Below are 13,170 nucleotides of genomic sequence, written 5' to 3'. Positions count from 1 at the left end.
GTTTTCTTTTTATTGTTGCTGTTGTGTTGCGTTGTAATGGTTCTCCCCTCCACCAGGAGGCGTTGTGTTATTTTCAAACAGCCGAAGCAGCTCTTGTTCATTGTTCCGGAAGTAGAGAAAAGTAGAATCGAAACAGGAATTCTAATTCAAACTGTTTTTCAACAAAAGCGAGAATGAAGGCATTGATACGCCCTTGCGAAATATGTTTACGCGTCTCAAAATTGACTAAAACATTTAACGAAAATATCACTTTCTGTAGACGAACGATCGTGAAATGTTCGATGCTGCCCGTTAAAACCTGGAACGGGCGGTGATCCGTGCTGCGTTAAATGTGCCTCGGAAAACTAAGGTGAGACTTTCATCCTTTATAAATATAAGACAAGTTTTTAATGATAAAGATTTTGGTAAAATTGCTAATGAAATTTAAAACTGTGCACCTAATCCTATTTTTCTTATTCTTTAAATTGGAAACAAGTTTGAAAACACCATATATTTTTTTCTTTTTATTAAAACATTTCAAAGTAAAGTTGTAAGTTCTAATGTTGGCCACCTGATGGCAGAAAAGTCGCACTAACCCGAGCACAACAAAATTTCACAGAAGTTTAACATAAGGGCAAAGCAAGAACACTTTATCATATCACATTAAAGTTTGCTTTGAAACATTTTAAATCATTCTAATACAGCACCTTTAAGCAGCTAAGGAGAAAGCAAAGAGCAAATTTATCAGAGTCAGCGCAAGAATTTTTGGTTTAAAGAAAACACACTGTTACGTTTGTTTTTTTTTCCAAACCAGTGTTTGATAACATACAAAGTCACTAATTATCATTATAAGATGATTTACTTCAAACTATTTCACAACTAATTCGTCTATTTTTGTCATTTTGTCTCCATTTATCTTCATGCTCCTGAAGTGATCTCTCTTGATGATTATTTTGTCCTGGATAATTTGTTTTTCTTGGGTTATTGATAATATAAATGAATGATTTGCACACTCTTTTGTGGTTTAGTTTTGCTTTTCTGTCTCTTTTTGAATGTGTTTTTTTTTTTTAACTCTTAGTGGCCTTGTCTCTGCTCTGTGCGTCTGTCTTTGTGTGTGTGTGTGTGTGTGTGTGTGTGTGTGTGTGTGTGTGTGTGTGTGTGTGTGTGTGTGTGTGTGTGTGTGTGTGTGTATGTGTGTGTGTGTGTGTGTGTGAGCTGATAAAATAAATAAGTGAGATTTTTTTTAGAGTAAATGAATGATTTGAGTACATTTAACTGCAGGTTTTTATCATGTCTCTCTTTTGATAAACGCTTCTGTAGTACACATTTAAAGCCATTAGCAGCACATTCAGAGCGTACTTTCTGACAGCGCTGAAAAGATGTTTCTACGTGCTGTCTTTGAAGGCTGTTCATCACAGTTTACTGTCGCTCATCGGATCTCTCTGGAGCTTAAAAGCTGTCATCACACAGCTCTAACCTTTTCTCACCTGCTGTTAAAAAGCAGTAGAGTGCTCCTTTCACTGCTGACCTTTTGTTAATGCCTCCTGATGCACGGCGGCCAAACACAGAGCTCTGCTGGATTTAACATTTCATCATCACAAACAGAAGCATCCCTGATCTCAGCTGAAGATAAACCTGTTAATACCCTGGTGTTAAATGGAGCTCTGCTCTCTCACCGCGTGCACAGGAGGCTGTAAAGGTGGAGGAAATTGTACCAACCAAACGTTCATTGAGGTTACTTAAAGTTAGAGGCCCTGAAGGAGTAATTTACCCACCCATGAGGCTCCTTAAGGCAAAACTTCCTCTTTAGTTTAACAAATTAGTAACAGAAAAAAACAGAAAAGTTATTGTTTACATCACAGCAACATCAACTTTTTGTTTTATTGTGCACCGTCTTTGCACAAAGTGATTCAAAAATAGAGACAGAACAGAAAGAAAATTACAAACAATTGAAAGAAAAAGAGGATAAGACTCAACAGCTTCTTAAAAATGAAGCCAACAAACCAAAAGCTCCCTCTGTTGACTGGCTTTAGTATCAGTCTTGAGGCTGTTCCCCCTAACTCACACATACAGCGTTAGTGCAGTGTAATGGCACGCACTATGACATGCACTACGCCACAGCAGGTCAGATCTAGAGGAAAACTGATGTTAAAATTAATCTTGGAGGTGTAAAACCTCATAACCCTATACTCGCATATCCAGCTGCTATGGAGTACGCTGTGCTCCAGAGACACATCCAGTATGAAATGGCAGCACAAAGTTTACACTGAATGTGTGAATTGGCTGTTTTTCCTCCATATAAACAGACAGAACTCCAGAAAGTCCCCTTTGGAAATCCAGGTTGAATATTTGTAAAAAATGGTTTCTGTGATTAAATTTGATTAGATATAGATTAACCACAAGCTATGTGAACAAATTCAGTAGCCCAGCAAACACCTGTAGCATTGTGTTTGTATGCGGGAGAGACTCAAGAGCCGTGCACCTGACTGGCATGTTAGCACAAGCTAATCACTGGGTTATTTGACACAAACCTGGTTAGCAGAAAGCCAACTTGCGTCGCTCTTTGTCCCAAGCTGCTCTTCAAGCGCAGAACGCAAAAGAAAGTTGAGCCAAGCTTCACCCTTGTTTCATAAAAGCTTCATCTGTTCGTCGTTACATTTTACTTTGCTTGTGTTTTTATCCCTCCGTGCCCACTTTTGTAGGTGCTCTGAAGAGTTTTGTCAACTTGCTATCATTAACATGGAAAATCACTTGCATACTTTGTGTGCTGTGATTGGCTGAGATGACCACGCTTACTCTCTGCCCAGAAACGTCCTGACACAACCAAAACATCAACATACAGGCAGAGAAGAGGGTTGAGGTTGACGCGGACACTGACACACACATATAGAGGCCCATAGGAGACAATTAAGCAGGATTATACCTGTAAAAGGTGGCATTTTATTTTTAGGTAAATCCTGCAGTCTCTTCTTTGAATTTGGTCATGGAAGCCAAGGAGTACTTTCTGTCTTTTTTGAGCAGAAAGTGGAAAATTAAGTATTTTAGTTAAAATACATCTTTGTTTTGGCTTCTTCTTATTCAAATGTGTTTTCACATTACAGCCATTACTTTACCACCTCCAGCACTGTTACTCTCTGGCTGTGAACTTGCTGTACACCTCCCAACCTGCAGGGGGCAGCATAGGACCACATCAATGATAAAACCAGAGGCTGATATGTTTAAATTTCCACATTTCCCCCCAAAACATGGATAAACAGCTGTAGAGAATGCAATTGAATTAATTTACTCAGGAAATTGACTCATTTATGATTTTTTTAACATGCACAGTCATAAAGTCTGCACTCCTTTACTGGTAAATAGTTCTCCTAGGGGTACTTCACCTTACACATTTACTAGAATAATTAAAAGCTTTTTATCAGCTTATATAAAGAAGTGAAATTTTGTTAAACTCTCCACATGACAGTGTATTCATATTCTGACACAAGAACAGCTCCGACGCTCTTTTCCCCTGCTGCACGGTTAGTGTGTCTGTGTGTGTCTGTGTGTGTCTGTGTCTCTCTCTCTTTCTGTGTGTGTGTGTGTGTGTGTGTGTGTGTGTGTGTGTGTGTGTGTGTGTATGTGTGTGCATGTGTGTGTGTGTGTGTCCCTTCTCACACACCTGCTGAGTAATTTATTAAAGAAAAGTCTCTCCCTGCAGGATGCTGTGAGCCGGCAGAGACAGAGACGACGAGGGGCTCAAGGAAGCAACGACATGAGAGTGTGAGGATGAAAGTCAGCTGTTTCTTTCCGGTGAACACACACACAGACACACACACACACACACACACACACACACACACACACACACACAGAGGAGAGAATCAAAACTGAGGGGGTGAAAGAGGAAGGAGCTAACAGGCGTTTAGAGGAGGAAGAGGAAGGGCGTTATTAAAGCAGAGAGGACGTGTGGTAGGGGTCAACAGAGGAGGACTCATAGGAAGAGGAGGGACTAAAGATGCTGGGGCCACAGGTGGGCCCTTCTGACTCCATCAGGCGAAGGAGATTGTGGTCCAGAGGGAGACGAGGATTGATGGGTGGAGGAAGGAGATTGAGATGAAAGTATGAGGAAATTAGCTGCGTTTTCCTCCTCTTCTTCCTCTTTTATTTCATCCTCGTGCATCATCCAAAAACTGTGACAGTCTCAGCTGACCTCTGACCTTTTCTTTATCCTATCTTAATCACACAACAACTGTGTCACTGTAACGTTCCAGTCAGTCTCCTAACTGGTCCATAACATGTTAAAAGTGCAGGCCTTTGACATCAAAGTCCACCACATGCCTCCAGAGGGCTGTCCAATCAGAAGGAAGGGGGTTTGTGGAGCACGGAGCCTTAAAGAGACAGCAGCTACAATAAAATGTTTCAGACATGCTGAAATAGGGGTTTCCTTAAAAAAAAAAAAAAAAAAAAATCACAGAGAGAAAAATAGAAATAAAAAGGGCAATACCCCCTCTTTAAAGTTAAAAATGTTAATTTAAGGGCCTGATTGCACAAAAATGGGTTGAGGATGAAACACAAAAGTATTATTGTGTTTTTGCCTCTCATTTACAAGTAAACGTGTATTAGCCGACCTGAAACAGAAACTTTTTTTTCTGAAATGCTGCAGCAGAAGTTTTCAGTCTCTCAACATTTCTGTGGAAACACATTTTTCTTTAACTGTTTTTTTTTTTTTTTTTCATTTTGGGGTGAAACGAAATGTTGTGTAAACAGGGCGTAGTATGAGTGCAGAAATGTGAACAACAAAGCACCAGGAAACACAAGAAGAAGACTGAGGCCAACTGTTGCTCACAACCCTAGCAGTGGGATGTAGGATGGAGAGACACACTGATTGTCCTGAGCTGAGAGACTCAAAAGTGGTGAAAATGGGGTCAAACTGCACAGAGTTGCAGAGAGTTTTTGGCTGTTTTTGTGACTGAACAGCATCAGAGCTTTGTGAATCCTTCCCTGAAAGTGAAACAAAACTGATGAAGCTGAAGACAGATGGATAAATCATCACAGTAAAGCTCTGCACGGCTCTCAGAGCGGCCGATTCTGGTTTGATTCCTCTCTCAGGAAGCGTTACTGCAGTCAATTTTCCTCCTGTGTGAAGTCAGCACACACACACACTCACACACACACACACACACACACACACACACACACACACACACACACACACACACACACACACACACACACACACACACACACACACACACCATAAACATATCTTTAATCCTCCTTGGTGATAAAAAAAAACAACTGAATGAAGTAGATTTTTGCATGGTATGCGTCAGGTAAATCTCTCCTGCATGTTACAAACATCAGCAGGATTTCCTCTGTGCTGCTTTTATTACTGCGGCGCTGCCTGCATGCATCTTATCAAACACACCGGACACACACTCACACACACAAACACACGCATACACAGTGTTGATGCCTGAAAAGGATTCATGGATGTGTTTTTTTATTGTCACAGTGAGTGAAAGTGACAAGCATCACAGGAGTGTGCAGAATGTGACAAAACCAATGTGCAGCGTTCAGATAACTCCAAGAAAATCAGAAATATTAATAGAGCAAACACAGAGGATCCAGGAAAAGAAGTTCAGACCCACTTTAGGAAGCAAAGATGAAGCTGTGAGTTGTCATATCTCACCTGAGCTTAGAGAAATTAAAGATTTACATGCACTAGAAATAACAGTTAAATGGGTCAGAAGTGTTAAACTGTTTTTCTTCTTTTCCTGGGGGCTGGAGGGTCCACAAACACACCCAAAAAATAATGAAGAAGAAGCAGAGTTTAACTCCTCCAGTTTATCCAGTCTTTTCTTTTATTTAGTGAAGAGCGTCTCTGTCAGAGAGGAGCTGAGCCTCCGCCCACCTGTAGATGAAGAAAGATAAAAACAGCTGAATTTGAGACCTGACGCAGCATTGATCAGTTTAATTAAGCTGAGGGAAACACCACAGGGAATAGAGATGAGCCCGAGCTTGTTAAGTCCACTTTTAAGTTTCTCTTTCTTCTTTTTCTTCTTTACTTTAGTTTGAGCAATTCAGCAGCTGAGGTGCTGAAAACCCACAACAACTTTTTTAAACCAGCCTCCACGGTGTCACAAAACAGCTCCTGCAGACCCACAGAGCTAATCCATGACAGCATGTGGTTAGTTTCAAACTGTTTACTGCTAAATTCAGCTTTCATTTATTGAAATTTGAAGTTTATGACAAGCCTTTTAATGTTTCAAAGCCAGACTGGGTATTGATAGAATATTTGGCTATTGTAAATGTGTTTTTCTAATGCTGATAATAAAATGTGCTTGTGGTGGTTTTGTGCTGATGAACAATAAATGATGGTTTAAAGCTCCAGGGAGGCGAGAGATCATCCTGTATAAAGGAATGGGATGTTCACAGATAAAAGGTTAAGCTTCCACTTATTTATATAATTTCAATTATACACTCTGCTTTAACTACTGCTCACAGTGTCTTAATAAAGAGTGTGAATACTTGACATTTACAGCCTGTGAAACAGGGACCGAAAAACAGATACTGATATGAAAAATATGCAGGACACAGTGTGATTGTGTGAGTGTGTCCACAGATGGTGATTTACCCCAAGAGAGGATGAATGCTGGTACCTTACTCCCCCAAAGACAGGAATGACATGGCGCTCAAACTTTGAGAACAGCCAATGAAAAGAGACACCATCCAAAGGTGATTCTACCAACATTCTTATAAAAAAACTCTGTTAGATACTGTAAATGGGTTCTGATAAAGACAGATGGATTCAGATTTTGTGAACTGCCCCAGCACATGTTGTGGTCAGGGGAGTGTAGCTGAACCTAGAGGCTCTGTAACTGAACATTCTTTGCGTTTTGTTAATAAATTGGTGATCAACTGAGAACTTGGGCATCTCCTTATCATCCTTTCCCATTAACAGTCATGTGGAAATGGGTAAAAGGTCAATCAATCAATCAGTCTTCATTTGTATAGCGCCAAATCATAACAAGCGTTATCTCAAGACACTTTACAAAAACATGCACAGGTCTAGATCCGTAAATGTTAATAAAGGTAAAACAATAGAGTCAGGTTTGATTTTTTGGTGAATGTGGGCAGAAGAGGATTAAGGTAGTCATGGGCCCCTAGGCTTTTCTTTTTGTGGGCCCCCTCTTACGGTTCATGCTATCCCACAGGCACATGCTCTAGGCAATGCTGCCAGATCTCACGACAGAAATAAGCAACCAGCTCCAAAGAAACAAGCCCACACTTTGTGCCATCTTGTGTACCTCTTGATATCAGTATAAATATTTGTTTTTGTTTGCAGTAAATTTGAAATAATCACAGTCAACATAAAAACATTGAATAAGTTTTTTTTTTTAATTTCTTAAAAGAAAATATATGCACAATTTGCATAAATAACAGGAAATTGACAATAAACAGTCAATATAAAAATTTAAATGATCCTTTTTTTGGTTAAAAAATACTAAATGAAATAGAAATAACTACATTGAATGAATAATAACGATTTTTTCTTGTTGTTTTGAAGAGCTGAGAGAGAATCAGGCGGGGATTGCATAGGATACAAATCAAGCCCCTGGAGTCCAGGTGAGCCTGTGCATTAATCCGCCCCTAAGAAAAGGTTAAGTTTCAGCCATTTACAATAGTGTCCGATATATAATAGTAACCAATATCTGTAATTCAATTTTGTTTATTTTTTCAAATAAAAAAGAAACATTTCAGATATCTGCAAATGCATTATGCCTAACCAGAATTTCAGATTTCTATGTCATTTTGACTAGGTTTGAGATATCTTTGATTCTTTTTTTGCCTTGTCAAAATGTGATTACAACTAGTCAGAAACATTGCTGGTATCTCTAATGCTAATTTCAGGTTGTCAAACTTAGCTTTATAATGTTAAAATGGCTCACCATAGCAGTCAGAACAGACTGCTACAGACAAATAAATTGCGTCTCTGGCTGCATCTATGGCTGTTTCACAACCTCCTCCTGAGATTTTGTGCTGCTTCATATGCCTCCAGGTCACATGCTCATAAACTGTGACTCTATATTTATCAGCAATCTGCTCTAAAAGTTAATATTCATGTGTTCCCACGCTTCTGCTGCTTGTTTGCTCACCCCTGTATATGGGGCTGAACATGTCCCTGTCCCTGCAGGTCCAGGGCTTTTGAAGAAGCACAAACTGGACTCTGCTGGTCCACAGTCAGAAACTCCATCAACCCCCTGAGGTCTCCATGATGTGTTTCTGACCCGCCGTCAGCTCGGTGTGTTCATTGAACGCTCGCTTTTCTCTGCAGCTAACACTAAATTGATGCACCGTGGGAATGTACACTACATTCATCTGACAGCATGGAGCAAGTGTGTGTATGTGAGTGTGTGTGCACAGGTTTTTCTTTCACTCTGAAACTGTTGCTGGATTCAAACAAACTCTACATGTGTTTGGTCCTGATACTGATGCAAAATAAAACCAGGTCCGTGTGGATCAGCTCTCATTCACCTGGATGTAAGAAACAGGAAACAGGAGCATACGCCGCCAGAAAAACCTGCAGATCTTCAGCAAAGTAGGCTGAGCTGGTTTGTCTTTCTGAATCCAGGATCTGTAGACTGAATGTGTCATATGCTGAGCAGGTTGCAGAGCTCCATTCTGCACAGAGCTTAATAAATAAGGATGGGAACAGATTTGGAAAAAGGCAACCATCAGTTTTTCCATCAAAAGCTGGCGCTCTGGTCTGTAGGACCCTTCCAAGATTCTCATGGCAGGAAAAAATTGCCATCCAGTGAATCCTCCAGGAAAAAAACACCTTCAACCCACGTTGGGTCCAGTATTTAGATATTCTGGATGAGCGAGCTAATGTGGAGCAGGATGCTACGGTTCTTTCTTGGCTGGGACAGAAACAGTGACGTGACTGGACACTGCTAACCACATTATTTCCACCAGCCAGAAGAGAAGAAGCGCATGCCCTTGGATGTTAGTGTGCATGGCTGGCTGCTGCAGCCAGGTCCATGTGTGGCTCAGAGGAACCCGCTAACTGAGTCATTTAGGATTTAAGCTTCAACGCGTGTTTTAAAAATGAGATTAAATGCAAATTCGAATTATTTTCATCAAAGGTAACCTGACTGAAAATACTCTGCACCATCTTCACTGCAGACACCTGCTCCCCTTTCACACTCATGTTCACATTCTGGAGGCCGAGACTGCCATGCACAATGCCAACCTGCTCATCAGGATCTGATTTGATGCTCACTCACACACACTCTCACACACACACACTTCTTCAGGAGCAATTTCAGGTTCAGCTTCCTGTCCAGGGACACTTCAGCATGCAGACCAGGGGGAGCCTGGGCTCCTCCGCTCATTCTCCAATAATTGGACAAACCCCTCCACCTCCTGAGCCTCAGCCCAGGAGAGTACATGCGGCGTCTGCACGACGCTTCCACACAGAGAGAAATTAACACTGTGTCACGATGAGGATCACCGTGACAACGCAATCCTGTGTGTGTGCAGAAATGCTGCAAAGTCCTGCAGGAATGTTAACAGAAGGTTTCTGGATTCTACCACAGCAGGTGTCTTTTTCTGTTTTGGTAAAAAAAATATTGAATGCATGCCTCTAATTCTGCCAAAGGAACAGATAAAAGGTAAAAACTTTTTTTTGTTGATGACAAAGTTGTGAGAAGAACAAAAGGAAACAGAGGCTGACTTTAACTCCACGTCTTTGTAAGATTATGAAACCGGAAAAAACCTTCGCTTACCTTCTTCATCAGCTGCTCTTTCTCTTTCTCTGTCACACACACACACACGCTCTTACACACACGCTCTGATGCTCTCAGCGTGCTGTGTGTGTTGTGGGCAGCCCCCCTCTGATGGGTGATGTAAGGTATTGTTGTGCGGCTGTCAGAGCTCATCAAAATGTGAGCGTGCTGTTGAAATGGCAGAAAGTGTTTGAGGCCATGGACGCTGCCAGCAGCTCTCAGTAATTTGTTGTGCTGAAGCCGAGCAGTGATGGCCATTTTCTGGTCGTGGCGTTCAGTACACAGCCCGCAGACCAACACGCTGTTGTGACAACTTTGCTGAGAGACTCCCAGCCAAGCGCCCAGACTGAGAGAGGTCCGGCTGTGTATGGATGGAGGAGGAGGGAGTGTGTCTTCAGCTGACCAAATAAAGCTGTCACTGTAAGAGGGCAGAGACCTGGGCTGACTCACCTCACACACTTTACTGACACACTCAAAATGATGTTTTTACGCGGCAAAAAGCCCACAGAGTGAAGTTAAAACCTGTGCAAAAACAATATTTGTCTTCTTTTGGTCAGTGATTAACAGATAACAGCTGTTTGTTATTTCTAATTACTTAAAGAGGGGGTGTTGTGCTTTTTTTAGTCTTTATTCTGTCCCACTGGTGCCCCCGTAGTATTTTTGCATGATTTAAAGCTCAATGCTGCTCAGTAAAGCCTTACTTCAGCCTCTGTCTGAAACACTTCATTAAAGCTACCAACTCTTTAGGGCTCCCCACTCCAAAAACCCCCTTCCCTCTGATTGGACAGCCCAGGTCTTGGTGTTTGAGGCCAGTTAGGAGATCCTTATGTGGTGACCTTGTTATTTCAGCAAGCCGTATGAAGATCTGGTGAAGATTTGTTGGTTGTAAGATCTGATTTGGAGATGCATGCGTATTTATTTACTTGAAAACACCACAAATGGTGTCTTAAGACTTGATTATCATGGTTTAGATTATGTCTACAGCCATGTTTGCTCCCTTATGCATGCCTCTGATGCACATATGTGATCATTTATTCTCTTTTCCAGCCTAATCGGATCACTTTTAAAGGTCTAAAACAGGTCAAAGAAATGCTCTGAATTTTTTGCCACAAGGGAGCTAAATTTGTTTGGTGAACATTTTATGTACACCAAAGAAACAGCGCGGACCAAAAAGGGCACTGCCTGCAGAGAGAGGGCTTTACTTCAGCTGACAGGGAGGTAAAAGGTTTGTGATATAGCCAGAAGCCAGGAGCCAGCTGTGCTGGAAACATGATGAATGGTGTTAAAAAGCTCAGCCTGAAATAACTGGAGAACAGGATAAAACGCATCATTCTGAAGACGCCTGATTCAGCCTGATTTGGTGGGTTTAAAGGGATGACCATGTTTGGCTTGTTCCTGTTCAGATTTTAATTAGAGGTCGTGGGCAGCACAGAAGGTTAGTTAGTCTGATGCATTTACGCTTTTCTGCTCAGAGGAAACCTTCAGACCTCCGGGCTTCAGTCTGTAAATAACCCTTTGGTAGCAAACAAAGGTAGAATAACAGGTGAGACACCAGCATTGACATCTTTGGTTTTCTCTGTGTTAGCTTAGCCTTTTAGCACTCTAACTTTAGTGTAAATCCAGAGTGTTATATATGAATTATGCTTACAAACCTCCACAGCAGACTCTTCTCTAAAATATGAACCGTAAACTACAGATTCAGCCAAATAAAAAACATCCCATCATACAAAACACGGCATATAAAACAAAGTGAGTCATAAAGTGAAACATCACTCCCAGCATGAGTCAGCGTCGTCCCTCAAACCCTTTAAACGTTTACATCAAACAACGAAGAGGAAATCCTCAGAATCTGTTTCCTGCTGTGAGCCGTGAAGAAACAGACTGAGGGAAGAACTGAGGGCACGTGGAGTGAGATCCATCCCTGCTGTAAACACAGACGATCAAACGTGTGTCAGGTTGTGACATCTTTATATCTTAACACTAAATCAAGCCTCGTGTATCTGTCCTATTTTCACAATCTGAGCAAACATCAGAGCTCCTCAGATCATCAATAATCCATCACAATGACTAAATATTGTTTTCCTTATTGTTGTGTTTTATGATTTGTTATTGTGTTTTCAGATGAGTTGTCATGTGTTTTGAGTTTGTTGTGTATCCTTTAAATTTGTGTTTTCTAATTTTTTGGATTGTGGATGTATTTTGTTGTGTTTTCTCTTATGATAGTTTTTTTCTAATAACTTCTGTTGTTATGTTTTCTTTTACTCTTATGTTTTCTTATATGTTGTTGTGTTTTGTGATTTGTTTTTGTGTGTTTTGTTGTTTTTTGTTCAGTTATTGTTGTGCTTTTTCATTTGTTGTATTTTTTTTATTATTTTGATTTTTTGTTGTGCTTTTTTAAATTTGACTAAAAAGGTCTGACTCTCTGCTTACACGGTTAAGAAAGAGAAATGATTGATATTTAAAGGTTCCATATTATGCAAAAATCACTTTATTAAGTCTTTTTTTGTGAAACTTGTGGGTCTTTGGCTTTCCGCCCACAAAATGTGATATTTAATAACAAAACCTGTACTTAGTAGTGCTTGTGAATGAAAAATCCTGACCTAAAACGAGCTGTTTGGAATTGTCGGGATTTGCTGATGTCAGCGATTTCCTTTTTTGACCAATCTAGAGCAAGTCTGACCTGATTGGTCCACCGGAGCAGATAACCCCAAACCCCCTCCCCGCCCACTCCCCTCCCTGCTGCTGGAGAGAAATCCATCCAACTTTGGACAGTACAACAGAGGGCGAGTGAATAGACCGGTCCTGAATCCAGGCGCATTACCAACCATCCTCCAACAAACCTCTGACCCTGGAAGTGTGAGTATTTTAAATGCTGTGTGCTGTGGAGCAGATATAAGAGCTTTTCCTCAGTGTCCCCCCTGTCTCTGTGTCAGCTTCAAGATGCTAACTTTAGCTGCGGTTAGCCTGTTGTTTTAGAGTGTAATGTTACGGTAATCAAGCTTTGCTGTTTTCTAAACATTGTGCACTTGGAGCTTGTGGCGCCGCTCTCAGTGACGCAGAAGAGCAGGGCGGTATCAGCGGTGGCTCATTTACATATGAAGGTCACGCCCACTAAATCAGAGCGTTCTGAACAGAGGGGCTATGAGAGCCTGGAAACAATGCTGCTGTGCTTGATTTATTGGCTTTTTGAACCAAAACATGTTACTACCATTTCATGAAGACATCAATGATCCATATTAAACTGCAGAAAAGGAGCATAGTATGGGACCTTTAACTGGCTGTGAGACCGTGATGAGGTCTGTTCTTTGTGTTTCACAGACGGATCCACTGAATGTCCTCTAGCAGACTGACTGCAGCTTCTCTCGACTTCTCTGTGAGTTTCAGACTCTTTGTGTTTTACATGAGCAGAATGTTTGCAGCG

The 13,170-nt window shown here is 41.1% G+C and overlaps 1 long non-coding RNA gene across 1 annotated transcript; it reads left to right on the top strand.

The window, feature by feature from the left end:
• Positions 1–255: 255 nt before the first annotated feature.
• LOC141805143 (uncharacterized) lies at positions 256–12,568 on the top strand. The gene is made up of 3 exons (XR_012599694.1): positions 256–349; positions 3,677–3,768; positions 12,418–12,568. It is a non-coding gene; the product is annotated as an uncharacterized LOC141805143 (long non-coding RNA).
• The last annotated feature ends 602 nt before the right edge of the window (positions 12,569–13,170 follow it).

This window comes from Halichoeres trimaculatus, unplaced genomic scaffold, assembly GCF_033239565.1.
Source record: "Halichoeres trimaculatus isolate MK-OKI-2021-1 unplaced genomic scaffold, fHalTri1.1 fHalTri1_scaffold_16, whole genome shotgun sequence".
Lineage (NCBI taxonomy): Eukaryota > Metazoa > Chordata > Actinopteri > Labriformes > Labridae > Halichoeres > Halichoeres trimaculatus.
This window is presented reverse-complemented; position numbering and strand designations above follow the sequence as displayed.